Source organism: Astyanax mexicanus, chromosome 11 (assembly GCF_023375975.1).
Source record: "Astyanax mexicanus isolate ESR-SI-001 chromosome 11, AstMex3_surface, whole genome shotgun sequence".
NCBI lineage: Eukaryota > Metazoa > Chordata > Actinopteri > Characiformes > Acestrorhamphidae > Astyanax > Astyanax mexicanus.
Window position 1 is genome coordinate 23,214,609 of NC_064418.1, and position 26,558 is coordinate 23,241,166.

The 26,558-nt window shown below is 42.5% G+C and overlaps 32 non-coding genes across 32 annotated transcripts; 20 read left to right on the plus strand and 12 right to left on the minus strand.

Annotated features, from left to right (window-relative positions):
- Nucleotides 1–16: 16 nt before the first annotated feature.
- On the minus strand, nt 17–88 carry trnac-gca (transfer RNA cysteine (anticodon GCA)). The gene has a single exon. It is a non-coding gene; the product is annotated as a tRNA-Cys (tRNA).
- A 116-nt stretch (nt 89–204) lies between these two features.
- On the minus strand, nt 205–276 carry trnac-gca (transfer RNA cysteine (anticodon GCA)). The gene has a single exon. It is a non-coding gene; the product is annotated as a tRNA-Cys (tRNA).
- A 950-nt stretch (nt 277–1,226) lies between these two features.
- trnaa-ugc (transfer RNA alanine (anticodon UGC)) lies at nt 1,227–1,298 on the plus strand. The gene has a single exon. It is a non-coding gene; the product is annotated as a tRNA-Ala (tRNA).
- Nucleotides 1,299–2,667: 1,369 nt separating this feature from the next.
- trnaa-ugc (transfer RNA alanine (anticodon UGC)) lies at nt 2,668–2,739 on the plus strand. Its single transcript has one exon. It is a non-coding gene; the product is annotated as a tRNA-Ala (tRNA).
- Nucleotides 2,740–3,849: 1,110 nt separating this feature from the next.
- On the plus strand, nt 3,850–3,921 carry trnat-cgu (transfer RNA threonine (anticodon CGU)). The gene has a single exon. It is a non-coding gene; the product is annotated as a tRNA-Thr (tRNA).
- A 187-nt stretch (nt 3,922–4,108) lies between these two features.
- trnaa-cgc (transfer RNA alanine (anticodon CGC)) lies at nt 4,109–4,180 on the plus strand. Its single transcript has one exon. It is a non-coding gene; the product is annotated as a tRNA-Ala (tRNA).
- A 1,269-nt stretch (nt 4,181–5,449) lies between these two features.
- trnac-gca (transfer RNA cysteine (anticodon GCA)) lies at nt 5,450–5,521 on the minus strand. The gene has a single exon. It is a non-coding gene; the product is annotated as a tRNA-Cys (tRNA).
- Nucleotides 5,522–5,637: 116 nt separating this feature from the next.
- trnac-gca (transfer RNA cysteine (anticodon GCA)) lies at nt 5,638–5,709 on the minus strand. Its single transcript has one exon. It is a non-coding gene; the product is annotated as a tRNA-Cys (tRNA).
- Nucleotides 5,710–6,659: 950 nt separating this feature from the next.
- Nucleotides 6,660–6,731, plus strand: trnaa-ugc (transfer RNA alanine (anticodon UGC)). Its single transcript has one exon. It is a non-coding gene; the product is annotated as a tRNA-Ala (tRNA).
- Nucleotides 6,732–7,837: 1,106 nt separating this feature from the next.
- Nucleotides 7,838–7,909, plus strand: trnat-cgu (transfer RNA threonine (anticodon CGU)). The gene has a single exon. It is a non-coding gene; the product is annotated as a tRNA-Thr (tRNA).
- Nucleotides 7,910–8,096: 187 nt separating this feature from the next.
- Nucleotides 8,097–8,168, plus strand: trnaa-cgc (transfer RNA alanine (anticodon CGC)). The gene has a single exon. It is a non-coding gene; the product is annotated as a tRNA-Ala (tRNA).
- A 1,269-nt stretch (nt 8,169–9,437) lies between these two features.
- Nucleotides 9,438–9,509, minus strand: trnac-gca (transfer RNA cysteine (anticodon GCA)). The gene has a single exon. It is a non-coding gene; the product is annotated as a tRNA-Cys (tRNA).
- A 116-nt stretch (nt 9,510–9,625) lies between these two features.
- Nucleotides 9,626–9,697, minus strand: trnac-gca (transfer RNA cysteine (anticodon GCA)). Its single transcript has one exon. It is a non-coding gene; the product is annotated as a tRNA-Cys (tRNA).
- A 950-nt stretch (nt 9,698–10,647) lies between these two features.
- trnaa-ugc (transfer RNA alanine (anticodon UGC)) lies at nt 10,648–10,719 on the plus strand. The gene has a single exon. It is a non-coding gene; the product is annotated as a tRNA-Ala (tRNA).
- A 1,369-nt stretch (nt 10,720–12,088) lies between these two features.
- On the plus strand, nt 12,089–12,160 carry trnaa-ugc (transfer RNA alanine (anticodon UGC)). The gene has a single exon. It is a non-coding gene; the product is annotated as a tRNA-Ala (tRNA).
- Nucleotides 12,161–13,270: 1,110 nt separating this feature from the next.
- Nucleotides 13,271–13,342, plus strand: trnat-cgu (transfer RNA threonine (anticodon CGU)). Its single transcript has one exon. It is a non-coding gene; the product is annotated as a tRNA-Thr (tRNA).
- Nucleotides 13,343–13,529: 187 nt separating this feature from the next.
- trnaa-cgc (transfer RNA alanine (anticodon CGC)) lies at nt 13,530–13,601 on the plus strand. The gene has a single exon. It is a non-coding gene; the product is annotated as a tRNA-Ala (tRNA).
- Nucleotides 13,602–14,845: 1,244 nt separating this feature from the next.
- On the minus strand, nt 14,846–14,917 carry trnac-gca (transfer RNA cysteine (anticodon GCA)). Its single transcript has one exon. It is a non-coding gene; the product is annotated as a tRNA-Cys (tRNA).
- A 115-nt stretch (nt 14,918–15,032) lies between these two features.
- trnac-gca (transfer RNA cysteine (anticodon GCA)) lies at nt 15,033–15,104 on the minus strand. The gene has a single exon. It is a non-coding gene; the product is annotated as a tRNA-Cys (tRNA).
- Nucleotides 15,105–15,316: 212 nt separating this feature from the next.
- On the plus strand, nt 15,317–15,388 carry trnaa-ugc (transfer RNA alanine (anticodon UGC)). Its single transcript has one exon. It is a non-coding gene; the product is annotated as a tRNA-Ala (tRNA).
- Nucleotides 15,389–16,072: 684 nt separating this feature from the next.
- trnaa-ugc (transfer RNA alanine (anticodon UGC)) lies at nt 16,073–16,144 on the plus strand. The gene has a single exon. It is a non-coding gene; the product is annotated as a tRNA-Ala (tRNA).
- A 1,083-nt stretch (nt 16,145–17,227) lies between these two features.
- trnat-ugu (transfer RNA threonine (anticodon UGU)) lies at nt 17,228–17,299 on the plus strand. Its single transcript has one exon. It is a non-coding gene; the product is annotated as a tRNA-Thr (tRNA).
- Nucleotides 17,300–17,486: 187 nt separating this feature from the next.
- Nucleotides 17,487–17,558, plus strand: trnaa-cgc (transfer RNA alanine (anticodon CGC)). The gene has a single exon. It is a non-coding gene; the product is annotated as a tRNA-Ala (tRNA).
- A 1,269-nt stretch (nt 17,559–18,827) lies between these two features.
- On the minus strand, nt 18,828–18,899 carry trnac-gca (transfer RNA cysteine (anticodon GCA)). Its single transcript has one exon. It is a non-coding gene; the product is annotated as a tRNA-Cys (tRNA).
- A 116-nt stretch (nt 18,900–19,015) lies between these two features.
- Nucleotides 19,016–19,087, minus strand: trnac-gca (transfer RNA cysteine (anticodon GCA)). Its single transcript has one exon. It is a non-coding gene; the product is annotated as a tRNA-Cys (tRNA).
- Nucleotides 19,088–20,037: 950 nt separating this feature from the next.
- Nucleotides 20,038–20,109, plus strand: trnaa-ugc (transfer RNA alanine (anticodon UGC)). Its single transcript has one exon. It is a non-coding gene; the product is annotated as a tRNA-Ala (tRNA).
- A 1,369-nt stretch (nt 20,110–21,478) lies between these two features.
- Nucleotides 21,479–21,550, plus strand: trnaa-ugc (transfer RNA alanine (anticodon UGC)). The gene has a single exon. It is a non-coding gene; the product is annotated as a tRNA-Ala (tRNA).
- Nucleotides 21,551–22,660: 1,110 nt separating this feature from the next.
- trnat-cgu (transfer RNA threonine (anticodon CGU)) lies at nt 22,661–22,732 on the plus strand. The gene has a single exon. It is a non-coding gene; the product is annotated as a tRNA-Thr (tRNA).
- Nucleotides 22,733–22,919: 187 nt separating this feature from the next.
- trnaa-cgc (transfer RNA alanine (anticodon CGC)) lies at nt 22,920–22,991 on the plus strand. Its single transcript has one exon. It is a non-coding gene; the product is annotated as a tRNA-Ala (tRNA).
- Nucleotides 22,992–24,260: 1,269 nt separating this feature from the next.
- Nucleotides 24,261–24,332, minus strand: trnac-gca (transfer RNA cysteine (anticodon GCA)). The gene has a single exon. It is a non-coding gene; the product is annotated as a tRNA-Cys (tRNA).
- A 116-nt stretch (nt 24,333–24,448) lies between these two features.
- On the minus strand, nt 24,449–24,520 carry trnac-gca (transfer RNA cysteine (anticodon GCA)). The gene has a single exon. It is a non-coding gene; the product is annotated as a tRNA-Cys (tRNA).
- A 950-nt stretch (nt 24,521–25,470) lies between these two features.
- trnaa-ugc (transfer RNA alanine (anticodon UGC)) lies at nt 25,471–25,542 on the plus strand. The gene has a single exon. It is a non-coding gene; the product is annotated as a tRNA-Ala (tRNA).
- Nucleotides 25,543–26,558: the final 1,016 nt, after the last annotated feature.

A 26,558-nucleotide genomic window follows, 5' to 3' on the forward strand; every position in this document is an offset into this window, starting at 1 on the left:
GCAATGGACTGGATACAGGGGGCACCCGGATTTGAACCGGGGACCTCTTGATCTGCAGTCAAATGCTCTACCACTGAGCTATACCCCCTGGAACATAGTAAGTACTAAAATGAACTGAAATGCATGGATCCTACTTTGTAAAACCAAATCTTAGCCTAAGTACCCATTGCTGAACTTAGCACCCTTAAGAGAGGGACTGGACATAGGGGGCACCCAGATTTGAACTGGGGACCTCTTGATCTGCAGTCAAATGCTCTACCACTGAGCTATACCCCCTTCAATGCAACCCACCTTAAGCAAGGGACTTGACAAAAGGGGCACCTGGATCTGAACTAAACTCCTTTAAAGGTAATATCTATTAAAATGGAGTGAAATGCATGGATTCTACTTTGTAAAACCAAATCTTAGCCAAAGAACCCATTGCTGAACAGAGCATCCTTCAGAGAGGCAATAGACATACGGGGCACCCGGATTTTAAGGTTTAATGTGGTGATGTAGCTCAGTGGTAGAGCGCATGCTGGGTTCAGTCCCCAGTATCTCCATTGCTGCTGTTTCATGCATTGAAGTTAAACATGAAGCACACATCTATAGAATTTGCAAAAACGGCGCATTTGTACAAGGCATTTGCTGAATAAAGAACCTTGATAGATCTGGTTTGTAGCCTTCATAATGGCATGCTATAGATTTCTTCTTAAGTCCTTTTGAGAGTCAAGTCTGCTGTGAGTTCTCAAACTATATGTCCCCACTCTACATGGCACAATGTCCAAGTGGCTTGGCGTTGGTCTTGTAACCAGAAGAACGTGGGTTTTATCCACTTTCATGCATTTTTCTTCATGCAAGACAACAAGCAAAGAAGCTTAATTAAAGGTCTCCATACTTGTTCCTCAGGAACCTCCTTCCTCGGTGCATTGCCTGATTGCGGGTGCTATGTTGTATCTACTAAATGACAGGACATTGCTTGTTGTCTGGCATTGTGGCCAAATGGCAAGGTGTCGATCTCGTAAACCGACGATCACAGCCTTGATCCCTTTCCGTGCCTGAAGGGCTGTTGTGTCTTTCTGTTGAAAATTTCTGGCTTGCTTTAGCATGCTCTTTCAAACATATCTCTGAGACTGTAGGTTGCCCTAAAAGCATGGAAACAATGCAGCATCTTAAGGATGCTGTCTTTGGAAGTCTGCAGAGTTTTGTTGCCAGGATGACAGTGTACACATACGCGACTTTTGTGAGGGGATGTAGCTCAGTGGTAGAGCGCATGCTTTGCATGTATGAGGTCCTGGGTTCAATCCCCAGCATCTCCATTTCTGCTGTTTTGCAACTTGACAGTAAACATAAAGCCCATGTCTCTGGAAATTGCACAATAAAATCGGCATGTGTACAAGGCATTTGCTGATGAAGTAGCTTTATAAATCTCATTTCTTATAGGCTTCATAATTGCATGCTATAGATTTCTACTCAACTGCCTTTCACAGACAACTCTGCCCTGTGTTCTCAAGCCCACACTTATATTGTAGAAGTGGCGCAATTGCCAAGTTGCCTGGTGTTGGTCTTGTGAACTGAAGCTCACAGGTTTGATCTCTGTTTGTCCCTATTTGTTGATGCAAGAAAAAAGTAAAGTGGCTTAATTGCAGTTTACCATACTTGTTGCTCAAAACCTTCCTACCTCACTGCATGTTTTAATTGAGGGTGCTCTAATGTCTGTGTTACCTTCTGGTTTTCTGCTTTTTAGTTGGACCTCTGTCCAATTCAACATCTGTCTGTTCTTCTTTGCTTTGGTATGCTCTTTCCAATGTATTTGTGACATTGTCGGTTGTTCTAAAAGCATGGGAAAATGCAACAGCTTAACATTAGTCTTTTGCAAGTCTGTACATTTGTCTTGCAATGATAACAGTACACCAATGGCATTGGTTCTTGTCGGGGTGTAGCTCAGTGGTAGATCGCGTGCTTTGCATGCATGAAGTCGTGGGTTCAATCCCCAGTATCTGCTTTGCTGCCGTTTTGCACCTTGAAATAAAACATGAAGTACACATCTATAGAATTTGCAAAAAAGGTGCATTTGTACAAGGCATTTGCTGATGAAGAACCTTGATAGATCTGGTTTGTAGCCTTCATAATAGCATGCTATAGATTTCTTCTTAAGTCCTTTTGAGAGTCAACTCTGCTGTGAGTTCTCAAACTATATGTCCCCACTCTACATGGCACAATGTCCAAGTGGCTTGGCGTTGGTCTTGTAACCAGAAGAACGTGGGTTTTATCCACTTTCATGCATTTTTGTTCATGCAAGACAACAAGCAAAGAAGCTTAATTAAAGGTCTCCATACTTGTTCCTCAGGAACCTCCTTCCTCGGTGCATTGCCTGATTGCGGGTGCTATGTTGTGTCTACTAAATGACAGGACATTGCTTGTTGTCTGGCATTGTGGCCAAATGGCAAGGTGTCGATCTCGTAAACCGACGATCACAGCCTTGATCCCTTTCCGTGCCTGAAGGGCTGTTGTGTCTTTCTGTTGAAAATTTCTGGCTTGCTTTAGCATGCTCTTTCAAACATATCTCTGAGACTGTAGGTTGCCCTAAAAGCATGGAAACAATGCAGCATCTTAAGGATGCTGTCTTTGGAAGTCTGCAGAGTTTTGTTGCCAGGATGACAGTGTACACATACGTGACTTTTGTGAGGGGATGTAGCTCAGTGGTAGAGCGCATGCTTTGCATGTATGAGGTCCTGGGTTCAATCCCCAGCATCTCCATTTCTGCTGTTTTGCAACTTGAAAGTAAACATAAAGCCCATGTCTCTGGAAATTGCACAATAAAATCGGCATGTTTACAAGGCATTTGCTGATGAAGTAGCTTTATAAATCTCATTTCTTATAGGCTTCATAATTGCATGCTATAGATTTCTACTCAACTGCCTTTCACAGACAACTCTGCCCTGTGTTCTCAAGCCCACACTTATATTGTAGAAGTGGCGCAATTGCCAAGTTGCCTGGCGTTGGTCTTGTGAACTGAAGCTCACAGGTTTGATCTCTGTTTGTCCCTATTTGTTGATGCAAGAAAAAAGTACAGTGGCTTAATTGCAGTTTACCATACTTGTTGCTCAAAACCTTCCTACCTCACTGCATGTTTTAATTGAGGGTGCTCTAATGTCTGTGTTACCTTCTGGTTTTCTGCTTTTTAGTTGGACCTCTGTCCAATTCAACATCTGTCTGTTCTTCTTTGCTTTGGTATGCTCTTTCCAATGTATTTGTGACATTGTCGGTTGTTCTAAAAGCATGGGAAAATGCAACAGCTTAACATTAGTCTTTTGCAAGTCTGTACATTTGTCTTGCAATGATAACAGTACACCAATGGCATTGGTTCTTGTCGGGGTGTAGCTCAGTGGTAGATCGCGTGCTTTGTATGCATGAAGTCGTGGGTTCAATCCCCAGTATCTGCTTTGCTGCCGTTTTGCACCTTGAAATAAAACATGAAGCACACATCTATAGAATTTGCAAAAAAGGTGCATTTGTACAAGGCATTTGCTGATGAAGAACCTTGATAGATCTGGTTTGTAGCCTTCATAATAGCATGCTATAGATTTCTTCTTAAGTCCTTTTGAGAGTCAACTCTGCTGTGAGTTCTCAAACTATATGTCCCCAGTCTACGTGGCACAATGTCCAAGTGGCTTGGCATTGGTCTTGTGAACAAAAGAATGTGGGTTTGATCCACGTTCATGCAGTTTTGTTCATGCAAGACAACAAGCAAAGAAGCTTAATTAAAGCTTTCCATACTTGTTCCTCAAAAACCTCCTTGCTCAGTGCATTGATTGATTGCGGGTGCTATGTTGTATCTACTAAGTGACAGGACATTGCTTGCTGTCTGGCATGGTGGCCAAGTGGTAAGGCGTCGGTCTCGTAAACCGAAGATCACGGGTTCGACCCCCGTCCGTGCCTGAAGGGGTGTTGTGTCTTTCTGTTGAAAATGTTTGGCTTGCTTTAGCATGCTCTTTCAAACATATCTCTGAGACTGTAGGTTGTCCTAAAAGCATGGAAACAATGCAGCAGTTTAAGGATGCTGCTTTTGCAAGTCTCCAGAGTTTTGTTATCAGGATGACACCATACAAAGCAATTAACTTTGTGAGGGGATGTAGCTCAGTGGTAGAGCGCATGCTTCGCATGTATGAGGTCCTGGGTTCAATCCCCAGCATCTCCATTTCTGCTGTTTTGCAACTTGAAAGTAGGCAGAAATTTGCACAATAAAATCGGCATTTGTACAAGGCATTTGCTGATGAAGTAGTTTGATAAATTTGATTTCTTATAGGCTTCATAATTGCATGCTATAGAGTTCTACTCAACTGCCTTTCGCAGACAACTCTGCCCTGTGCTCTCAAGTCCATAAAGCACACATCTATAGAATTTGCAAAAAAGGTGCATTTGTACAAGGCATTTTTGCTGATGAAGAACCTTGATAGATCTGGTTTGTAGCCTTCATAAAGGCATGCTATAGATTTCTGCTGAAGTCCTTTTCAGATTCAACTCTGCTGTGAGTTCTCAAACTATATGTCCCCAGTCTACGTGGCACAATGGCCAAGTGCCCTTTGCTGAACGTAGGTCTCTTAAGAGAGGGACTAGACATAGGGGGCACCCGGATTTGAACCGGGGACCTCTTGCTATGCAGTCAAATGCTCTCCCACTGATCGTAAAAGTAATATCTATTAAATGAACTGAAATGTATGGATTGTGCGGTGTGAAACCAAATCTTAACCAAAGTACCTAAATATATACTGGTAGGCAAAACTCACTGCTAAACACAAAGCAGCCTTAAGAGAGGAAATGGACATATTGGTCATGCGGATTTGAACCGGGGACCTCTTGATCTGTAGTCAAACTCCCTACCACTGAGCTATGCCCCCTTCAATACAACCTCCCTTAAAATATATGGATCCTACATTGATCTTAGTCAGATAAAAAATAGCCCTTAAGCAAGGGATTGGACAAAAGGGGCACCCGGATCTGAACTATACTCCCTTGAAGGTAATATCTATTAAAATGGACTAAAATGCATGGATTCTACTATGTGAAAGCAAATCTTAACCAAAGTACCCTAAAAGGTAGCCAATACCCATTGCTGAATATAGCACCCTTAAGAGATGGACTGGACATAAGGGGAACCCTATGAACTGAAATGCATGGATTCTACTTTGTGAAAGCAAATCTTAGCCAAAGCAACCTATACCCATTCCTGAACATAGCACCTTTTTATGAGAAGCACTGGGCATAGGGGGCACCCAGATTTGAAGCGAGGACCTCTTGATCTGCAGTCAAATGCTGTACCACTGAGCTATACTCCTTTCGATATACACCGGCTTAAAATGTATGGATTCTACCTTGTAACAACAAATCTTAGCCAGATTACACAAATGTAAACTGGTAGCCAACAGGCATTGCTAAAAGTACAGCCTTTAAGCAATGGACTGGATACAGGGGGCACCCGGATTTGAACCGGGGACCTCTTGATCTGCAGTCAAATGCTCTACCACTGAGCTATACCCCCTGGAACATAGTAAGTACTAAAATGAACTGAAATGCATGGATCCTACTTTGTAAAAGCAAATCTTAGCATAAGTACCCATTGCTGAACTTAGCACCCTTAAGAGAGGGACTGGACATAGGGGGCACCCAGATTTGAACTGGGGACCTCTTGATCTGCAGTCAAATGCTCTACCACTGAGCTATACCCCCTTCAATGCAACCCACCTTAAGCAAGGGACTTGACAAAAGGGGCACCTGGATCTGAACTAAACTCCTTTAAAGGTAATATCTATTAAAATGGAGTGAAATGCATGGATTCTACTTTGTAAAACCAAATCTTAGCCAAAGAACCCATTGCTGAACAGAGCATCCTTCAGAGAGGCAATAGACATACGGGGCACCCGGATTTTAAGGTTTAATGTGGTGATGTAGCTCAGTGGTAGAGCGCATGCTGGGTTCAGTCCCCAGTATCTCCATTGCTGCTGTTTCATGCATTGAAGTTAAACATGAAGCACACATCTATAGAATTTGCAAAAACGGCGCATTTGTACAAGGCATTTGCTGAATAAAGAACCTTGATAGATCTGGTTTGTAGCCTTCATAATGGCATGCTATAGATTTCTTCTTAAGTCCTTTTGAGAGTCAAGTCTGCTGTGAGTTCTCAAACTATATGTCCCCACTCTACATGGCACAATGTCCAAGTGGCTTGGCGTTGGTCTTGTAACCAGAAGAACGTGGGTTTTATCCACTTTCATGCATTTTTCTTCATGCAAGACAACAAGCAAAGAAGCTTAATTAAAGGTCTCCATACTTGTTCCTCAGGAACCTCCTTCCTCGGTGCATTGCCTGATTGTGGGTGCTATGTTGTATCTACTAAATGACAGGACATTGCTTGTTGTCTGGCATTGTGGCCAAATGGCAAGGTGTCGATCTCGTAAACCGACGATCACAGCCTTGATCCCTTTCCGTGCCTGAAGGGCTGTTGTGTCTTTCTGTTGAAAATTTCTGGCTTGCTTTAGCATGCTCTTTCAAACATATCTCTGAGACTGTAGGTTGCCCTAAAAGCATGGAAACAATGCAGCATCTTAAGGATGCTGTCTTTGGAAGTCTGCAGAGTTTTGTTGCCAGGATGACAGTGTACACATATGCGACTTTTGTGAGGGGATGTAGCTCAGTGGTAGAGCGCATGCTTTGCATGTATGAGGTCCTGGGTTCAATCCCCAGCATCTCCATTTCTGCTGTTTTGCAACTTGACAGTAAACATAAAGCCCATGTCTCTGGAAATTGCACAATAAAATCGGCATGTGTACAAGGCATTTGCTGATGAAGTAGCTTTATAAATCTCATTTCTTATAGGCTTCATAATTGCATGCTATAGATTTCTACTCAACTGCCTTTCACAGACAACTCTGCCCTGTGTTCTCAAGCCCACACTTATATTGTAGAAGTGGCGCAATTGCCAAGTTGCCTGGTGTTGGTCTTGTGAACTGAAGCTCACAGGTTTGATCTCTGTTTGTCCCTATTTGTTGATGCAAGAAAAAAGTAAAGTGGCTTAATTGCAGTTTACCATACTTGTTGCTCAAAACCTTCCTACCTCACTGCATGTTTTAATTGAGGGTGCTCTAATGTCTGTGTTACCTTCTGGTTTTCTGCTTTTTAGTTGGACCTCTGTCCAATTCAACATCTGTCTGTTCTTCTTTGCTTTGGTATGCTCTTTCCAATGTATTTGTGACATTGTCGGTTGTTCTAAAAGCATGGGAAAATGCAACAGCTTAACATTAGTCTTTTGCAAGTCTGTACATTTGTCTTGCAATGATAACAGTACACCAATGGCATTGGTTCTTGTCGGGGTGTAGCTCAGTGGTAGATCGCGTGCTTTGCATGCATGAAGTCGTGGGTTCAATCCCCAGTATCTGCTTTGCTGCCGTTTTGCACCTTGAAATAAAACATGAAGCACACATCTATAGAATTTGCAAAAAAGGTGCATTTGTACAAGGCATTTGCTGATGAAGAACCTTGATAGATCTGGTTTGTAGCCTTCATAATTTAGATAGATTTCTTCTTAAGTCCTTTTGAGAGTCAACTCTGCTGTGAGTTCTCAAACTATATGTCCCCAGTCTACGTGGCACAATGTCCAAGTGGCTTGGCATTGGTCTTGTGAACAGAAGAATGTGGGTTTGATCCACGTTCATGCAGTTTTGTTCATGCAAGACAACAAGCAAAGAAGCTTAATTAAAGCTTTCCATACTTGTTCCTCAAAAACCTCCTTGCTCAGTGCATTGATTGATTGCGGGTGCTATGTTGTATCTACTAAGTGACAGGACATTGCTTGCTGTCTGGCATGGTGGCCAAGTGGTAAGGCGTCGGTCTCGTAAACCGAAGATCACGGGTTCGACCCCCGTCCGTGCCTGAAGGGGTGTTGTGTCTTTCTGTTGAAAATGTTTGGCTTGCTTTAGCATGCTCTTTCAAACATATCTCTGAGACTGTAGGTTGTCCTAAAAGCATGGAAACAATGCAGCAGTTTAAGGATGCTGCTTTTGCAAGTCTCCAGAGTTTTGTTATCAGGATGACACCATACAAAGCAATTAACTTTGTGAGGGGATGTAGCTCAGTGGTAGAGCGCATGCTTCGCATGTATGAGGTCCTGGGTTCAATCCCCAGCATCTCCATTTCTGCTGTTTTGCAACTTGAAAGTAGGCATAAATTTGCACAATAAAATCGGCATTTGTACAAGGCATTTGCTGATGAAGTAGTTTGATAAATTTGATTTCTTATAGGCTTCATAATTGCATGCTATAGAGTTCTACTCAACTGCCTTTCGCAGACAACTCTGCCCTGTGCTCTCAAGTCCATAAAGCACACATCTATAGAATTTGCAAAAAAGGTGCATTTGTACAAGGCATTTTTGCTGATGAAGAACCTTGATAGATCTGGTTTGTAGCCTTCATAAAGGCATGCTATAGATTTCTGCTGAAGTCCTTTTCAGATTCAACTCTGCTGTGAGTTCTCAAACTATATGTCCCCAGTCTAAGTGGCACAATGGCCAAGTGCCCTTTGCTGAACGTAGGTCTCTTAAGAGAGGGACTAGACATAGGGGGCACCCGGATTTGAACCGGGGACCTCTTGCTATGCAGTCAAATGCTCTCCCACTGATCGTAAAAGTAATATCTATTAAATGAACTGAAATGTATGGATTGTGCGGTGTGAAACCAAATCTTAACCAAAGTACCTAAATATATACTGGTAGGCAAAACTCTCTGCTAAACACAAAGCAGCCTTAAGAGAGGAAATGGACATATTGGTCATGCGGATTTGAACCGGGGACCTCTTGATCTGTAGTCAAACTCCCTACCACTGAGCTATGCCCCCTTCAATACAACCTCCCTTAAAATATATGGATCCTACATTGATCTTAGTCAGATAAAAAATAGCCCTTAAGCAAGGGATTGGACAAAAGGGGCACCCGGATCTGAACTATACTCCCTTGAAGGTAATATCTATTAAAATGGACTAAAATGCATGGATTCTACTATGTGAAAGCAAATCTTAACCAAAGTACCCTAAAAGGTAGCCAATACCCATTGCTGAATATAGCACCCTTAAGAGATGGACTGTACATAAGGGGAACCCTATGAACTGAAATGCATGGATTCTACTTTGTGAAAGCAAATCTTAGCCAAAGCAACCTATACCCATTCCTGAACATAGCACCTTTTTATGAGAAGCACTGGGCATAGGGGGCACCCAGATTTGAAGCGAGGACCTCTTGATCTGCAGTCAAATGCTGTACCACTGAGCTATACTCCTTTCGATATACACCGGCTTAAAATGTATGGATTCTACCTTGTAACAACAAATCTTAGCCAGATTACACAAATGTAAACTGGTAGCCAACAGGAATTGCTAAAAGTACAGCCTTTAAGCAATGGACTGGATACAGGGGGCACCCGGATTTGAACCGGGGACCTCTTGATCTGCAGTCAAATGCTCTACCACTGAGCTATACCCCCTGGAACATAGTAAGTACTAAAATGAACTGAAATGCATGGATCCTACTTTGTAAAACCAAATCTTAGCCTAAGTACCCATTGCTGAACTTAGCACCCTTAAGAGAGGGACTGGACATAGGGGGCACCCAGATTTGAACTGGGGACCTCTTGATCTGCAGTCAAATGCTCTACCACTGAGCTATACCCCCTTCAATGCAACCCACCTTAAGCAAGGGACTTGACAAAAGGGGCACCTGGATCTGAACTAAACTCCTTTAAAGGTAATATCTATTAAAATGGAGTGAAATGCATGGATTCTACTTTGTAAAACCAAATCTTAGCCAAAGAACCCATTGCTGAACAGAGCATCCTTCAGAGAGGCAATAGACATACGGGGCACCCGGATTTTAAGGTTTAATGTGGTGATGTAGCTCAGTGGTAGAGCGCATGCTGGGTTCAGTCCCCAGTATCTCCATTGCTGCTGTTTCATGCATTGAAGTTAAACATGAAGCACACATCTATAGAATTTGCAAAAACGGCGCATTTGTACAAGGCATTTGCTGAATAAAGAACCTTGATAGATCTGGTTTGTAGCCTTCATAATGGCATGCTATAGATTTCTTCTTAAGTCCTTTTGAGAGTCAAGTCTGCTGTGAGTTCTCAAACTATATGTCCCCACTCTACATGGCACAATGTCCAAGTGGCTTGGCGTTGGTCTTGTAACCAGAAGAACGTGGGTTTTATCCACTTTCATGCATTTTTCTTCATGCAAGACAACAAGCAAAGAAGCTTAATTAAAGGTCTCCATACTTGTTCCTCAGGAACCTCCTTCCTCGGTGCATTGCCTGATTGCGGGTGCTATGTTGTATCTACTAAATGACAGGACATTGCTTGTTGTCTGGCATTGTGGCCAAATGGCAAGGTGTCGATCTCGTAAACCGACGATCACAGCCTTGATCCCTTTCCGTGCCTGAAGGGCTGTTGTGTCTTTCTGTTGAAAATTTCTGGCTTGCTTTAGCATGCTCTTTCAAACATATCTCTGAGACTGTAGGTTGCCCTAAAAGCATGGAAACAATGCAGCATCTTAAGGATGCTGTCTTTGGAAGTCTGCAGAGTTTTGTTGCCAGGATGACAGTGTACACATATGTGACTTTTGTGAGGGGATGTAGCTCAGTGGTAGAGCGCATGCTTTGCATGTATGAGGTCCTGGGTTCAATCCCCAGCATCTCCATTTCTGCTGTTTTGCAACTTGACAGTAAACATAAAGCCCATGTCTCTGGAAATTGCACAATAAAATCGGCATGTGTACAAGGCATTTGCTGATGAAGTAGCTTTATAAATCTCATTTCTTATAGGCTTCATAATTGCATGCTATAGATTTCTACTCAACTGCCTTTCACAGACAACTCTGCCCTGTGTTCTCAAGCCCACACTTATATTGTAGAAGTGGCGCAATTGCCAAGTTGCCTGGTGTTGGTCTTGTGAACTGAAGCTCACAGGTTTGATCTCTGTTTGTCCCTATTTGTTGATGCAAGAAAAAAGTAAAGTGGCTTAATTGCAGTTTACCATACTTGTTGCTCAAAACCTTCCTACCTCACTGCATGTTTTAATTGAGGGTGCTCTAATGTCTGTGTTACCTTCTGGTTTTCTGCTTTTTAGTTGGACCTCTGTCCAATTCAACATCTGTCTGTTCTTCTTTGCTTTGGTATGCTCTTTCCAATGTATTTGTGACATTGTCGGTTGTTCTAAAAGCATGGGAAAATGCAACAGCTTAACATTAGTCTTTTGCAAGTCTGTACATTTGTCTTGCAATGATAACAGTACACCAATGGCATTGGTTCTTGTCGGGGTGTAGCTCAGTGGTAGATCGCGTGCTTTGCATGCATGAAGTCGTGGGTTCAATCCCCAGTATCTGCTTTGCTGCCGTTTTGCACCTTGAAATAAAACATGAAGTACACATCTATAGAATTTGCAAAAAAGGTGCATTTGTACAAGGCATTTGCTGATGAAGAACCTTGATAGATCTGGTTTGTAGCCTTCATAATAGCATGCTATAGATTTCTTCTTAAGTCCTTTTGAGAGTCAACTCTGCTGTGAGTTCTCAAACTATATGTCCCCACTCTACATGGCACAATGTCCAAGTGGCTTGGCGTTGGTCTTGTAACCAGAAGAACGTGGGTTTTATCCACTTTCATGCATTTTTGTTCATGCAAGACAACAAGCAAAGAAGCTTAATTAAAGGTCTCCATACTTGTTCCTCAGGAACCTCCTTCCTCGGTGCATTGCCTGATTGCGGGTGCTATGTTGTGTCTACTAAATGACAGGACATTGCTTGTTGTCTGGCATTGTGGCCAAATGGCAAGGTGTCGATCTCGTAAACCGACGATCACAGCCTTGATCCCTTTCCGTGCCTGAAGGGCTGTTGTGTCTTTCTGTTGAAAATTTCTGGCTTGCTTTAGCATGCTCTTTCAAACATATCTCTGAGACTGTAGGTTGCCCTAAAAGCATGGAAACAATGCAGCATCTTAAGGATGCTGTCTTTGGAAGTCTGCAGAGTTTTGTTGCCAGGATGACAGTGTACACATACGCAACTTTTGTGAGGGGATGTAGCTCAGTGGTAGAGCGCATGCTTTGCATGTATGAGGTCCTGGGTTCAATCCCCAGCATCTCCATTTCTGCTGTTTTGCAACTTGAAAGTAAACATAAAGCCCATGTCTCTGGAAATTGCACAATAAAATCGGCATGTTTACAAGGCATTTGCTGATGAAGTAGCTTTATAAATCTCATTTCTTATAGGCTTCATAATTGCATGCTATAGATTTCTACTCAACTGCCTTTCACAGACAACTCTGCCCTGTGTTCTCAAGCCCACACTTATATTGTAGAAGTGGCGCAATTGCCAAGTTGCCTGGCGTTGGTCTTGTGAACTGAAGCTCACAGGTTTGATCTCTGTTTGTCCCTATTTGTTGATGCAAGAAAAAAGTACAGTGGCTTAATTGCAGTTTACCATACTTGTTGCTCAAAACCTTCCTACCTCACTGCATGTTTTAATTGAGGGTGCTCTAATGTCTGTGTTACCTTCTGGTTTTCTGCTTTTTAGTTGGACCTCTGTCCAATTCAACATCTGTCTGTTCTTCTTTGCTTTGGTATGCTCTTTCCAATGTATTTGTGACATTGTCGGTTGTTCTAAAAGCATGGGAAAATGCAACAGCTTAACATTAGTCTTTTGCAAGTCTGTACATTTGTCTTGCAATGATAACAGTACACCAATGGCATTGGTTCTTGTCGGGGTGTAGCTCAGTGGTAGATCGCGTGCTTTGTATGCATGAAGTCGTGGGTTCAATCCCCAGTATCTGCTTTGCTGCCGTTTTGCACCTTGAAATAAAACATGAAGCACACATCTATAGAATTTGCAAAAAAGGTGCATTTGTACAAGGCATTTGCTGATGAAGAACCTTGATAGATCTGGTTTGTAGCCTTCATAATAGCATGCTATAGATTTCTTCTTAAGTCCTTTTGAGAGTCAACTCTGCTGTGAGTTCTCAAACTATATGTCCCCAGTCTACGTGGCACAATGTCCAAGTGGCTTGGCATTGGTCTTGTGAACAGAAGAATGTGGGTTTGATCCACGTTCATGCAGTTTTGTTCATGCAAGACAACAAGCAAAGAAGCTTAATTAAAGCTTTCCATACTTGTTCCTCAAAAACCTCCTTGCTCAGTGCATTGATTGATTGCGGGTGCTATGTTGTATCTACTAAGTGACAGGACATTGCTTGCTGTCTGGCATGGTGGCCAAGTGGTAAGGCGTCGGTCTCGTAAACCGAAGATCACGGGTTCGACCCCCGTCCGTGCCTGAAGGGGTGTTGTGTCTTTCTGTTGAAAATGTTTGGCTTGCTTTAGCATGCTCTTTCAAACATATCTCTGAGACTGTAGGTTGTCCTAAAAGCATGGAAACAATGCAGCAGTTTAAGGATGCTGCTTTTGCAAGTCTCCAGAGTTTTGTTATCAGGATGACACCATACAAAGCAATTAACTTTGTGAGGGGATGTAGCTCAGTGGTAGAGCGCATGCTTCGCATGTATGAGGTCCTGGGTTCAATCCCCAGCATCTCCATTTCTGCTGTTTTGCAACTTGAAAGTAGGCAGAAATTTGCACAATAAAATCGGCATTTGTACAAGGCATTTGCTGATGAAGTAGTTTGATAAATTTGATTTCTTATAGGCTTCATAATTGCATGCTATAGAGTTCTACTCAACTGCCTTTCGCAGACAACTCTGCCCTGTGCTCTCAAGTCCATAAAGCACACATCTATAGAATTTGCAAAAAAGGTGCATTTGTACAAGGCATTTTTGCTGATGAAGAACCTTGATAGATCTGGTTTGTAGCCTTCATAAAGGCATGCTATAGATTTCTGCTGAAGTCCTTTTCAGATTCAACTCTGCTGTGAGTTCTCAAACTATATGTCCCCAGTCTACGTGGCACAATGGCCAAGTGCCCTTTGCTGAACGTAGGTCTCTTAAGAGAGGGACTAGACATAGGGGGCACCCGGATTTGAACCGGGGACCTCTTGCTATGCAGTCAAATGCTCTCCCACTGATCGTAAAAGTAATATCTATTAAATGAACTGAAATGTATGGATTGTGCGGTGTGAAACCAAATCTTAACCAAAGTACCTAAATATATACTGGTAGGCAAAACTCACTGCTAAACACAAAGCAGCCTTAAGAGAGGAAATGGACATATTGGTCATGCGGATTTGAACCGGGGACCTCTTGATCTGTAGTCAAACTCCCTACCACTGAGCTATGCCCCCTTCAATATCTTTTTTTTCTTAGTCAGATAAAAAATAGCCCTTAAGCAAGGGATTGGACAAAAGGGGCACCCGGATCTGAACTATACTCCCTTGAAGGTAATATCTATTAAAATGGACTAAAATGCATGGATTCTACTATGTGAAAGCAAATCTTAGCCAAAGTACCCTAAAAGGTAGCCAATACCCATTGCTGAATATAGCACCCTTAAGAGATGGACTGGACATAAGGGGAACCCTATGAACTGAAATGCATGGATTCTACTTTGTGAAAGCAAATCTTAGCCAAAGCAACCTATACCCATTCCTGAACATAGCACCTTTTTATGAGAAGCACTGGGCATAGGGGGCACCCAGATTTGAAGCGAGGACCTCTTGATCTGCAGTCAAATGCTGTACCACTGAGCTATACTCCTTTCGATATACACCGGCTTAAAATGTATGGATTCTACCTTGTAACAACAAATCTTAGCCAGATTACACAAATGTAAACTGGTAGCCAACAGGCATTGCTAAAAGTACAGCCTTTAAGCAAGGGACTGGATACAGGGGGCACCCGGATTTGAACCGGGGACCTCTTGAGCTGCAGTCAAATGCTCTACCACTGAGCTATACCCTCGGAACATAGTAAGTACTAAAATGAACTGAAATGCATGGATCCTACTTTGTAAAACCAAATCTTAGCCTAAGTACCCGTTGCTGAACTTAGCACCCTTAAGAGAGGGACTGGACATAGGGGGCACCCAGATTTGAACTGGGGACCTCTTGATCTGCAGTCAAATGCTCTACCACTGAGCTATACCCCCTTCAATGCAACCCACCTTAAGCAAGGGACTTGACAAAAGGGGCACCTGGATCTGAACTAAACTCCTTTAAAGGTAATATCTATTAAAATGGAGTGAAATGCATGGATTCTACTTTGTAAAACCAAATCTTAGCCAAAGAACCCATTGCTGAACAGAGCATCCTTCAGAGAGGCAATAGACATACGGGGCACCCGGATTTTAAGGTTTAATGTGGTGAGGTAGCTCAGTGGTAGAGCGCATGCTTTGCGTGTATGAGGTCCTGGGTTCAATCCCCAGTATCTCCATTGCTGCTGTTTCATGCATTGAAGTTAAACATGAAGCACACATCTATAGAATTTGCAAAAACAGTGCATTTGTACAAGGCATTTGCTGAATAAAGAACCTTGATAGATCTGGTTTGTAGCCTTCATAATGGCATGCTATAGCTTTCTTCTTAAGTCCTTTTGAGAGTCAAGTCTGCTGTGAGTTCTCAAACTATATGTCCCCACTCTACATGGCACAATGTCCAAGTGGCTTGGCGTTGGTCTTGTAACCAGAAGAACATGGGTTTTATCCACTTTCATGCATTTTTGTTCATGCAAGACAACAAGCAAAGAAGCTTAATTAAAGGTCTCCATACTTGTTCCTCAGGAACCTCCTTCCTCGGTGCATTGCCTGATTGCGGGTGCTATGTTGTATCTACTAAATGACAGGACATTGCTTGTTGTCTGGCATTGTGGCCAAATGGCAAGGTGTCGATCTCGTAAACCGACGATCACAGCCTTGATCCCTTTCCGTGCCTGAAGGGCTGTTGTGTCTTTCTGTTGAAAATTTCTGGCTTGCTTTAGCATGCTCTTTCAAACATATCTCTGAGACTGTAGGTTGCCCTAAAAGCATGGAAACAATGCAGCATCTTAAGGATGCTGTCTTTGGAAGTCTGCAGAGTTTTGTTGCCAGGATGACAGTGTACACATACGCGACTTTTGTGAGGGGATGTAGCTCAGTGGTAGAGCGCATGCTTTGCATGTATGAGGTCCTGCGTTCAATCCCCAGCATCTCCATTTCTGCTGTTTTGCAACTTGAAAGTAAACATAAAGCCCATGTCTCTGGAAATTGCACAATAAAATCGGCATGTGTACAAGGCATTTGCTGATGAAGTAGCTTTATAAATCTCATTTCTTATAGGCTTCATAATTGCATGCTATAGATTTCTACTCAACTGCCTTTCACAGACAACTCTGCCCTGTGTTCTCAAGCCCACACTTATATTGTAGAAGTGGCGCAATTGCCAAGTTGCCTGGCGTTGGTCTTGTGAACTGAAGCTCACAGGTTTGATCTCTGTTTGTCCCTATTTGTTGATGCAAGAAAAAAGTAAAGTGGTTTAATTGCAGTTTACCATACTTGTTGCTCAAAACCTTCCTACCTCACTGCATGTTTTAATTGAGGGTGCTCTAATGTCTGTGTTACCTTCTGGTTTTCTGCTTTTTAGTTGGACCTCTGTCCAATTCAACATCTGTCTGTTCTTCTTTGCTTTGGTATGCTCTTTCCAATGTATTTGTGACATTGTCGGTTGTTCTAAAAGCATGGGAAAATGCAACAGCTTAACATTAGTCTTTTGCAAGTCTGTACATTTGTCTTGCAATGATAACAGTACACCAATGGCATTGGTTCTTGTCGGGGTGTAGCTCAGTGGTAGATCGCCAGTTCAATCCCCAGTATCTGCTTTGCTGCCGTTTTGCACCTTGAAATAAAACATGAAGCACACATCTATAGAATTTGCAAAAAAGGTGCATTTGTACAAGGCATTTGCTGATGAAGAACCTTGATAGATCTGGTTTGTAGCCTTCATAATTTAGATAGATTTCTTCTTAAGTCCTTTTGAGAGTCAACTCTGCTGTGAGTTCTCAAACTATATGTCCCCAGTCTACGTGGCACAATGTCCAAGTGGCTTGGCATTGGTCTTGTGAACAGAAGAATGTGGGTTTGATCCACGTTCATGCAGTTTTGTTCATGCAAGACAACAAGCAAAGAAGCTTAATTAAAGCTTTCCATACTTGTTCCTCAAAAACCTCCTTGCTCAGTGCATTGATTGATTGCGGGTGCTATGTTGTATCTACTAAGTGACAGGACATTGCTTGCTGTCTGGCATGGTGGCCAAGTGGTAAGGCGTCGGTCTTGTAAACCGAAGATCACGGGTTCGACCCCCGTCCGTGCCTGAAGGGGTGTTGTGTCTTTCTGTTGAAAATGTTTGGCTTGCTTTAGCATGCTCTTTCAAACATATCTCTGAGACTGTAGGTTGTCCTAAAAGCATGGAAACAATGCAGCAGTTTAAGGATGCTGCTTTTGCAAGTCTCCAGAGTTTTGTTATCAGGATGACACCATACAAAGCAATTAACTTTGTGAGGGGATGTAGCTCAGTGGTAGAGCGCATGCTTCGCATGTATGAGGTCCTGGGTTCAATCCCCAGCATCTCCATTTCTGCTGTTTTGCAACTTGAAAGTAGGCATAAATTTGCACAATAAAATCGGCATTTGTACAAGGCATTTGCTGATGAAGTAGTTTGATAAATTTGATTTCTTATAGGCTTCATAATTGCATGCTATAGAGTTCTACTCAACTGCCTTTCGCAGACAACTCTGCCCTGTGCTCTCAAGTCCATAAAGCACACATCTATAGAATTTGCAAAAAAGGTGCATTTGTACAAGGCATTTTTGCTGATGAAGAACCTTGATAGATCTGGTTTGTAGCCTTCATAAAGGCATGCTATAGATTTCTGCTGAAGTCCTTTTCAGATTCAACTCTGCTGTGAGTTCTCAAACTATATGTCCCCAGTCTAAGTGGCACAATGGCCAAGTGCCCTTTGCTGAACGTAGGTCTCTTAAGAGAGGGACTAGACATAGGGGGCACCCGGATTTGAACCGGGGACCTCTTGCTATGCAGTCAAATGCTCTCCCACTGATCGTAAAAGTAATATCTATTAAATGAACTGAAATGTATGGATTGTGCGGTGTGAAACCAAATCTTAACCAAAGTACCTAAATATATACTGGTAGGCAAAACTCTCTGCTAAACACAAAGCAGCCTTAAGAGAGGAAATGGACATATTGGTCATGCGGATTTGAACCGGGGACCTCTTGATCTGTAGTCAAACTCCCTACCACTGAGCTATGCCCCCTTCAATACAACCTCCCTTAAAATATATGGATCCTACATTGATCTTAGTCAGATAAAAAATAGCCCTTAAGCAAGGGATTGGACAAAAGGGGCACCCGGATCTGAACTATACTCCCTTGAAGGTAATATCTATTAAAATGGACTAAAATGCATGGATTCTACTATGTGAAAGCAAATCTTAACCAAAGTACCCTAAAAGGTAGCCAATACCCATTGCTGAATATAGCACCCTTAAGAGATGGACTGGACATAAGGGGAACCCTATGAACTGAAATGCATGGATTCTACTTTGTGAAAGCAAATCTTAGCCAAAGCAACCTATACCCATTCCTGAACATAGCACCTTTTTATGAGAAGCACTGGGCATAGGGGGCACCCAGATTTGAAGCGAGGACCTCTTGATCTGCAGTCAAATGCTGTACCACTGAGCTATACTCCTTTCGATATACACCGGCTTAAAATGTATGGATTCTACCTTGTAACAACAAATCTTAGCCAGATTACACAAATGTAAACTGGTAGCCAACAGGCATTGCTAAAAGTACAGCCTTTAAGCAATGGACTGGATACAGGGGGCACCCGGATTTGAACCGGGGACCTCTTGATCTGCAGTCAAATGCTCTACCACTGAGCTATACCCCCTGGAACATAGTAAGTACTAAAATGAACTGAAATGCATGGATCCTACTTTGTAAAAGCAAATCTTAGCATAAGTACCCATTGCTGAACTTAGCACCCTTAAGAGAGGGACTGGACATAGGGGGCACCCAGATTTGAACTGGGGACCTCTTGATCTGCAGTCAAATGCTCTACCACTGAGCTATACCCCCTTCAATGCAACCCACCTTAAGCAAGGGACTTGACAAAAGGGGCACCTGGATCTGAACTAAACTCCTTTAAAGGTAATATCTATTAAAATGGAGTGAAATGCATGGATTCTACTTTGTAAAACCAAATCTTAGCCAAAGAACCCATTGCTGAACAGAGCATCCTTCAGAGAGGCAATAGACATACGGGGCACCCGGATTTTAAGGTTTAATGTGGTGATGTAGCTCAGTGGTAGAGCGCATGCTGGGTTCAGTCCCCAGTATCTCCATTGCTGCTGTTTCATGCATTGAAGTTAAACATGAAGCACACATCTATAGAATTTGCAAAAACGGCGCATTTGTACAAGGCATTTGCTGAATAAAGAACCTTGATAGATCTGGTTTGTAGCCTTCATAATGGCATGCTATAGATTTCTTCTTAAGTCCTTTTGAGAGTCAAGTCTGCTGTGAGTTCTCAAACTATATGTCCCCACTCTACATGGCACAATGTCCAAGTGGCTTGGCGTTGGTCTTGTAACCAGAAGAACGTGGGTTTTATCCACTTTCATGCATTTTTCTTCATGCAAGACAACAAGCAAAGAAGCTTAATTAAAGGTCTCCATACTTGTTCCTCAGGAACCTCCTTCCTCGGTGCATTGCCTGATTGCGGGTGCTATGTTGTATCTACTAAATGACAGGACATTGCTTGTTGTCTGGCATTGTGGCCAAATGGCAAGGTGTCGATCTCGTAAACCGACGATCACAGCCTTGATCCCTTTCCGTGCCTGAAGGGCTGTTGTGTCTTTCTGTTGAAAATTTCTGGCTTGCTTTAGCATGCTCTTTCAAACATATCTCTGAGACTGTAGGTTGCCCTAAAAGCATGGAAACAATGCAGCATCTTAAGGATGCTGTCTTTGGAAGTCTGCAGAGTTTTGTTGCCAGGATGACAGTGTACACATATGTGACTTTTGTGAGGGGATGTAGCTCAGTGGTAGAGCGCATGCTTTGCATGTATGAGGTCCTGGGTTCAATCCCCAGCATCTCCATTTCTGCTGTTTTGCAACTTGACAGTAAACATAAAGCCCATGTCTCTGGAAATTGCACAATAAAATCGGCATGTGTACAAGGCATTTGCTGATGAAGTAGCTTTATAAATCTCATTTCTTATAGGCTTCATAATTGCATGCTATAGATTTCTACTCAACTGCCTTTCACAGACAACTCTGCCCTGTGTTCTCAAGCCCACACTTATATTGTAGAAGTGGCGCAATTGCCAAGTTGCCTGGTGTTGGTCTTGTGAACTGAAGCTCACAGGTTTGATCTCTGTTTGTCCCTATTTGTTGATGCAAGAAAAAAGTAAAGTGGCTTAATTGCAGTTTACCATACTTGTTGCTCAAAACCTTCCTACCTCACTGCATGTTTTAATTGAGGGTGCTCTAATGTCTGTGTTACCTTCTGGTTTTCTGCTTTTTAGTTGGACCTCTGTCCAATTCAACATCTGTCTGTTCTTCTTTGCTTTGGTATGCTCTTTCCAATGTATTTGTGACATTGTCGGTTGTTCTAAAAGCATGGGAAAATGCAACAGCTTAACATTAGTCTTTTGCAAGTCTGTACATTTGTCTTGCAATGATAACAGTACACCAATGGCATTGGTTCTTGTCGGGGTGTAGCTCAGTGGTAGATCGCGTGCTTTGCATGCATGAAGTCGTGGGTTCAATCCCCAGTATCTGCTTTGCTGCCGTTTTGCACCTTGAAATAAAACATGAAGTACACATCTATAGAATTTGCAAAAAAGGTGCATTTGTACAAGGCATTTGCTGATGAAGAACCTTGATAGATCTGGTTTGTAGCCTTCATAATAGCATGCTATAGATTTCTTCTTAAGTCCTTTTGAGAGTCAACTCTGCTGTGAGTTCTCAAACTATATGTCCCCACTCTACATGGCACAATGTCCAAGTGGCTTGGCATTGGTCTTGTAACCAGAAGAACGTGGGTTTTATCCACTTTCATGCATTTTTGTTCATGCAAGACAACAAGCAAAGAAGCTTAATTAAAGGTCTCCATACTTGTTCCTCAGGAACCTCCTTCCTCGGTGCATTGCCTGATTGCGGGTGCTATGTTGTGTCTACTAAATGACAGGACATTGCTTGTTGTCTGGCATTGTGGCCAAATGGCAAGGTGTCGATCTCGTAAACCGACGATCACAGCCTTGATCCCTTTCCGTGCCTGAAGGGCTGTTGTGTCTTTCTGTTGAAAATTTCTGGCTTGCTTTAGCATGCTCTTTCAAACATATCTCTGAGACTGTAGGTTGCCCTAAAAGCATGGAAACAATGCAGCATCTTAAGGATGCTGTCTTTGGAAGTCTGCAGAGTTTTGTTGCCAGGATGACAGTGTACACATACGTGACTTTTGTGAGGGGATGTAGCTCAGTGGTAGAGCGCATGCTTTGCATGTATGAGGTCCTGGGTTCAATCCCCAGCATCTCCATTTCTGCTGTTTTGCAACTTGAAAGTAAACATAAAGCCCATGTCTCTGGAAATTGCACAATAAAATCGGCATGTTTACAAGGCATTTGCTGATGAAGTAGCTTTATAAATCTCATTTCTTATAGGCTTCATAATTGCATGCTATAGATTTCTACTCAACTGCCTTTCACAGACAACTCTGCCCTGTGTTCTCAAGCCCACACTTATATTGTAGAAGTGGCGCAATTGCCAAGTTGCCTGGCGTTGGTCTTGTGAACTGAAGCTCACAGGTTTGATCTCTGTTTGTCCCTATTTGTTGATGCAAGAAAAAAGTACAGTGGCTTAATTGCAGTTTACCATACTTGTTGCTCAAAACCTTCCTACCTCACTGCATGTTTTAATTGAGGGTGCTCTAATGTCTGTGTTACCTTCTGGTTTTCTGCTTTTTAGTTGGACCTCTGTCCAATTCAACATCTGTCTGTTCTTCTTTGCTTTGGTATGCTCTTTCCAATGTATTTGTGACATTGTCGGTTGTTCTAAAAGCATGGGAAAATGCAACAGCTTAACATTAGTCTTTTGCAAGTCTGTACATTTGTCTTGCAATGATAACAGTACACCAATGGCATTGGTTCTTGTCGGGGTGTAGCTCAGTGGTAGATCGCGTGCTTTGTATGCATGAAGTCGTGGGTTCAATCCCCAGTATCTGCTTTGCTGCCGTTTTGCACCTTGAAATAAAACATGAAGCACACATCTATAGAATTTGCAAAAAAGGTGCATTTGTACAAGGCATTTGCTGATGAAGAACCTTGATAGATCTGGTTTGTAGCCTTCATAATAGCATGCTATAGATTTCTTCTTAAGTCCTTTTGAGAGTCAACTCTGCTGTGAGTTCTCAAACTATATGTCCCCAGTCTACGTGGCACAATGTCCAAGTGGCTTGGCATTGGTCTTGTGAACAAAAGAATGTGGGTTTGATCCACGTTCATGCAGTTTTGTTCATGCAAGACAACAAGCAAAGAAGCTTAATTAAAGCTTTCCATACTTGTTCCTCAAAAACCTCCTTGCTCAGTGCATTGATTGATTGCGGGTGCTATGTTGTATCTACTAAGTGACAGGACATTGCTTGCTGTCTGGCATGGTGGCCAAGTGGTAAGGCGTCGGTCTCGTAAACCGAAGATCACGGGTTCGACCCCCGTCCGTGCCTGAAGGGGTGTTGTGTCTTTCTGTTGAAAATGTTTGGCTTGCTTTAGCATGCTCTTTCAAACATATCTCTGAGACTGTAGGTTGTCCTAAAAGCATGGAAACAATGCAGCAGTTTAAGGATGCTGCTTTTGCAAGTCTCCAGAGTTTTGTTATCAGGATGACACCATACAAAGCAATTAACTTTGTGAGGGGATGTAGCTCAGTGGTAGAGCGCATGCTTCGCATGTATGAGGTCCTGGGTTCAATCCCCAGCATCTCCATTTCTGCTGTTTTGCAACTTGAAAGTAGGCAGAAATTTGCACAATAAAATCGGCATTTGTACAAGGCATTTGCTGATGAAGTAGTTTGATAAATTTGATTTCTTATAGGCTTCATAATTGCATGCTATAGAGTTCTACTCAACTGCCTTTCGCAGACAACTCTGCCCTGTGCTCTCAAGTCCATAAAGCACACATCTATAGAATTTGCAAAAAAGGTGCATTTGTACAAGGCATTTTTGCTGATGAAGAACCTTGATAGATCTGGTTTGTAGCCTTCATAAAGGCATGCTATAGATTTCTGCTGAAGTCCTTTTCAGATTCAACTCTGCTGTGAGTTCTCAAACTATATGTCCCCAGTCTACGTGGCACAATGGCCAAGTGCCCTTTGCTGAACGTAGGTCTCTTAAGAGAGGGACTAGACATAGGGGGCACCCGGATTTGAACCGGGGACCTCTTGCTATGCAGTCAAATGCTCTCCCACTGATCGTAAAAGTAATATCTATTAAATGAACTGAAATGTATGGATTGTGCGGTGTGAAACCAAATCTTAACCAAAGTACCTAAATATATACTGGTAGGCAAAACTCACTGCTAAACACAAAGCAGCCTTAAGAGAGGAAATGGACATATTGGTCATGCGGATTTGAACCGGGGACCTCTTGATCTGTAGTCAAACTCCCTACCACTGAGCTATGCCCCCTTCAATACAACCTCCCTTAAAATATATGGATCCTACATTGATCTTAGTCAGATAAAAAATAGCCCTTAAGCAAGGGATTGGACAAAAGGGGCACCCGGATCTGAACTATACTCCCTTGAAGGTAATATCTATTAAAATGGACTAAAATGCATGGATTCTACTATGTGAAAGCAAATCTTAACCAAAGTACCCTAAAAGGTAGCCAATACCCATTGCTGAATATAGCACCCTTAAGAGATGGACTGGACATAAGGGGAACCCTATGAACTGAAATGCATGGATTCTACTTTGTGAAAGCAAATCTTAGCCAAAGCAACCTATACCCATTCCTGAACATAGCACCTTTTTATGAGAAGCACTGGGCATAGGGGGCACCCAGATTTGAAGCGAGGACCTCTTGATCTGCAGTCAAATGCTGTACCACTGAGCTATACTCCTTTCGATATACACCGGCTTAAAATGTATGGATTCTACCTTGTAACAACAAATCTTAGCCAGATTACACAAATGTAAACTGGTAGCCAACAGGCATTGCTAAAAGTACAGCCTTTAAGCAATGGACTGGATACAGGGGGCACCCGGATTTGAACCGGGGACCTCTTGATCTGCAGTCAAATGCTCTACCACTGAGCTATACCCCCTGGAACATAGTAAGTACTAAAATGAACTGAAATGCATGGATCCTACTTTGTAAAAGCAAATCTTAGCATAAGTACCCATTGCTGAACTTAGCACCCTTAAGAGAGGGACTGGACATAGGGGGCACCCAGATTTGAACTGGGGACCTCTTGATCTGCAGTCAAATGCTCTACCACTGAGCTATACCCCCTTCAATGCAACCCACCTTAAGCAAGGGACTTGACAAAAGGGGCACCTGGATCTGAACTAAACTCCTTTAAAGGTAATATCTATTAAAATGGAGTGAAATGCATGGATTCTACTTTGTAAAACCAAATCTTAGCCAAAGAACCCATTGCTGAACAGAGCATCCTTCAGAGAGGCAATAGACATACGGGGCACCCGGATTTTAAGGTTTAATGTGGTGATGTAGCTCAGTGGTAGAGCGCATGCTGGGTTCAGTCCCCAGTATCTCCATTGCTGCTGTTTCATGCATTGAAGTTAAACATGAAGCACACATCTATAGAATTTGCAAAAACGGCGCATTTGTACAAGGCATTTGCTGAATAAAGAACCTTGATAGATCTGGTTTGTAGCCTTCATAATGGCATGCTATAGATTTCTTCTTAAGTCCTTTTGAGAGTCAAGTCTGCTGTGAGTTCTCAAACTATATGTCCCCACTCTACATGGCACAATGTCCAAGTGGCTTGGCGTTGGTCTTGTAACCAGAAGAACGTGGGTTTTATCCACTTTCATGCATTTTTCTTCATGCAAGACAACAAGCAAAGAAGCTTAATTAAAGGTCTCCATACTTGTTCCTCAGGAACCTCCTTCCTCGGTGCATTGCCTGATTGTGGGTGCTATGTTGTATCTACTAAATGACAGGACATTGCTTGTTGTCTGGCATTGTGGCCAAATGGCAAGGTGTCGATCTCGTAAACCGACGATCACAGCCTTGATCCCTTTCCGTGCCTGAAGGGCTGTTGTGTCTTTCTGTTGAAAATTTCTGGCTTGCTTTAGCATGCTCTTTCAAACATATCTCTGAGACTGTAGGTTGCCCTAAAAGCATGGAAACAATGCAGCATCTTAAGGATGCTGTCTTTGGAAGTCTGCAGAGTTTTGTTGCCAGGATGACAGTGTACACATATGCGACTTTTGTGAGGGGATGTAGCTCAGTGGTAGAGCGCATGCTTTGCATGTATGAGGTCCTGGGTTCAATCCCCAGCATCTCCATTTCTGCTGTTTTGCAACTTGACAGTAAACATAAAGCCCATGTCTCTGGAAATTGCACAATAAAATCGGCATGTGTACAAGGCATTTGCTGATGAAGTAGCTTTATAAATCTCATTTCTTATAGGCTTCATAATTGCATGCTATAGATTTCTACTCAACTGCCTTTCACAGACAACTCTGCCCTGTGTTCTCAAGCCCACACTTATATTGTAGAAGTGGCGCAATTGCCAAGTTGCCTGGTGTTGGTCTTGTGAACTGAAGCTCACAGGTTTGATCTCTGTTTGTCCCTATTTGTTGATGCAAGAAAAAAGTAAAGTGGCTTAATTGCAGTTTACCATACTTGTTGCTCAAAACCTTCCTACCTCACTGCATGTTTTAATTGAGGGTGCTCTAATGTCTGTGTTACCTTCTGGTTTTCTGCTTTTTAGTTGGACCTCTGTCCAATTCAACATCTGTCTGTTCTTCTTTGCTTTGGTATGCTCTTTCCAATGTATTTGTGACATTGTCGGTTGTTCTAAAAGCATGGGAAAATGCAACAGCTTAACATTAGTCTTTTGCAAGTCTGTACATTTGTCTTGCAATGATAACAGTACACCAATGGCATTGGTTCTTGTCGGGGTGTAGCTCAGTGGTAGATCGCGTGCTTTGCATGCATGAAGTCGTGGGTTCAATCCCCAGTATCTGCTTTGCTGCCGTTTTGCACCTTGAAATAAAACATGAAGCACACATCTATAGAATTTGCAAAAAAGGTGCATTTGTACAAGGCATTTGCTGATGAAGAACCTTGATAGATCTGGTTTGTAGCCTTCATAATTTAGATAGATTTCTTCTTAAGTCCTTTTGAGAGTCAACTCTGCTGTGAGTTCTCAAACTATATGTCCCCAGTCTACGTGGCACAATGTCCAAGTGGCTTGGCATTGGTCTTGTGAACAGAAGAATGTGGGTTTGATCCACGTTCATGCAGTTTTGTTCATGCAAGACAACAAGCAAAGAAGCTTAATTAAAGCTTTCCATAC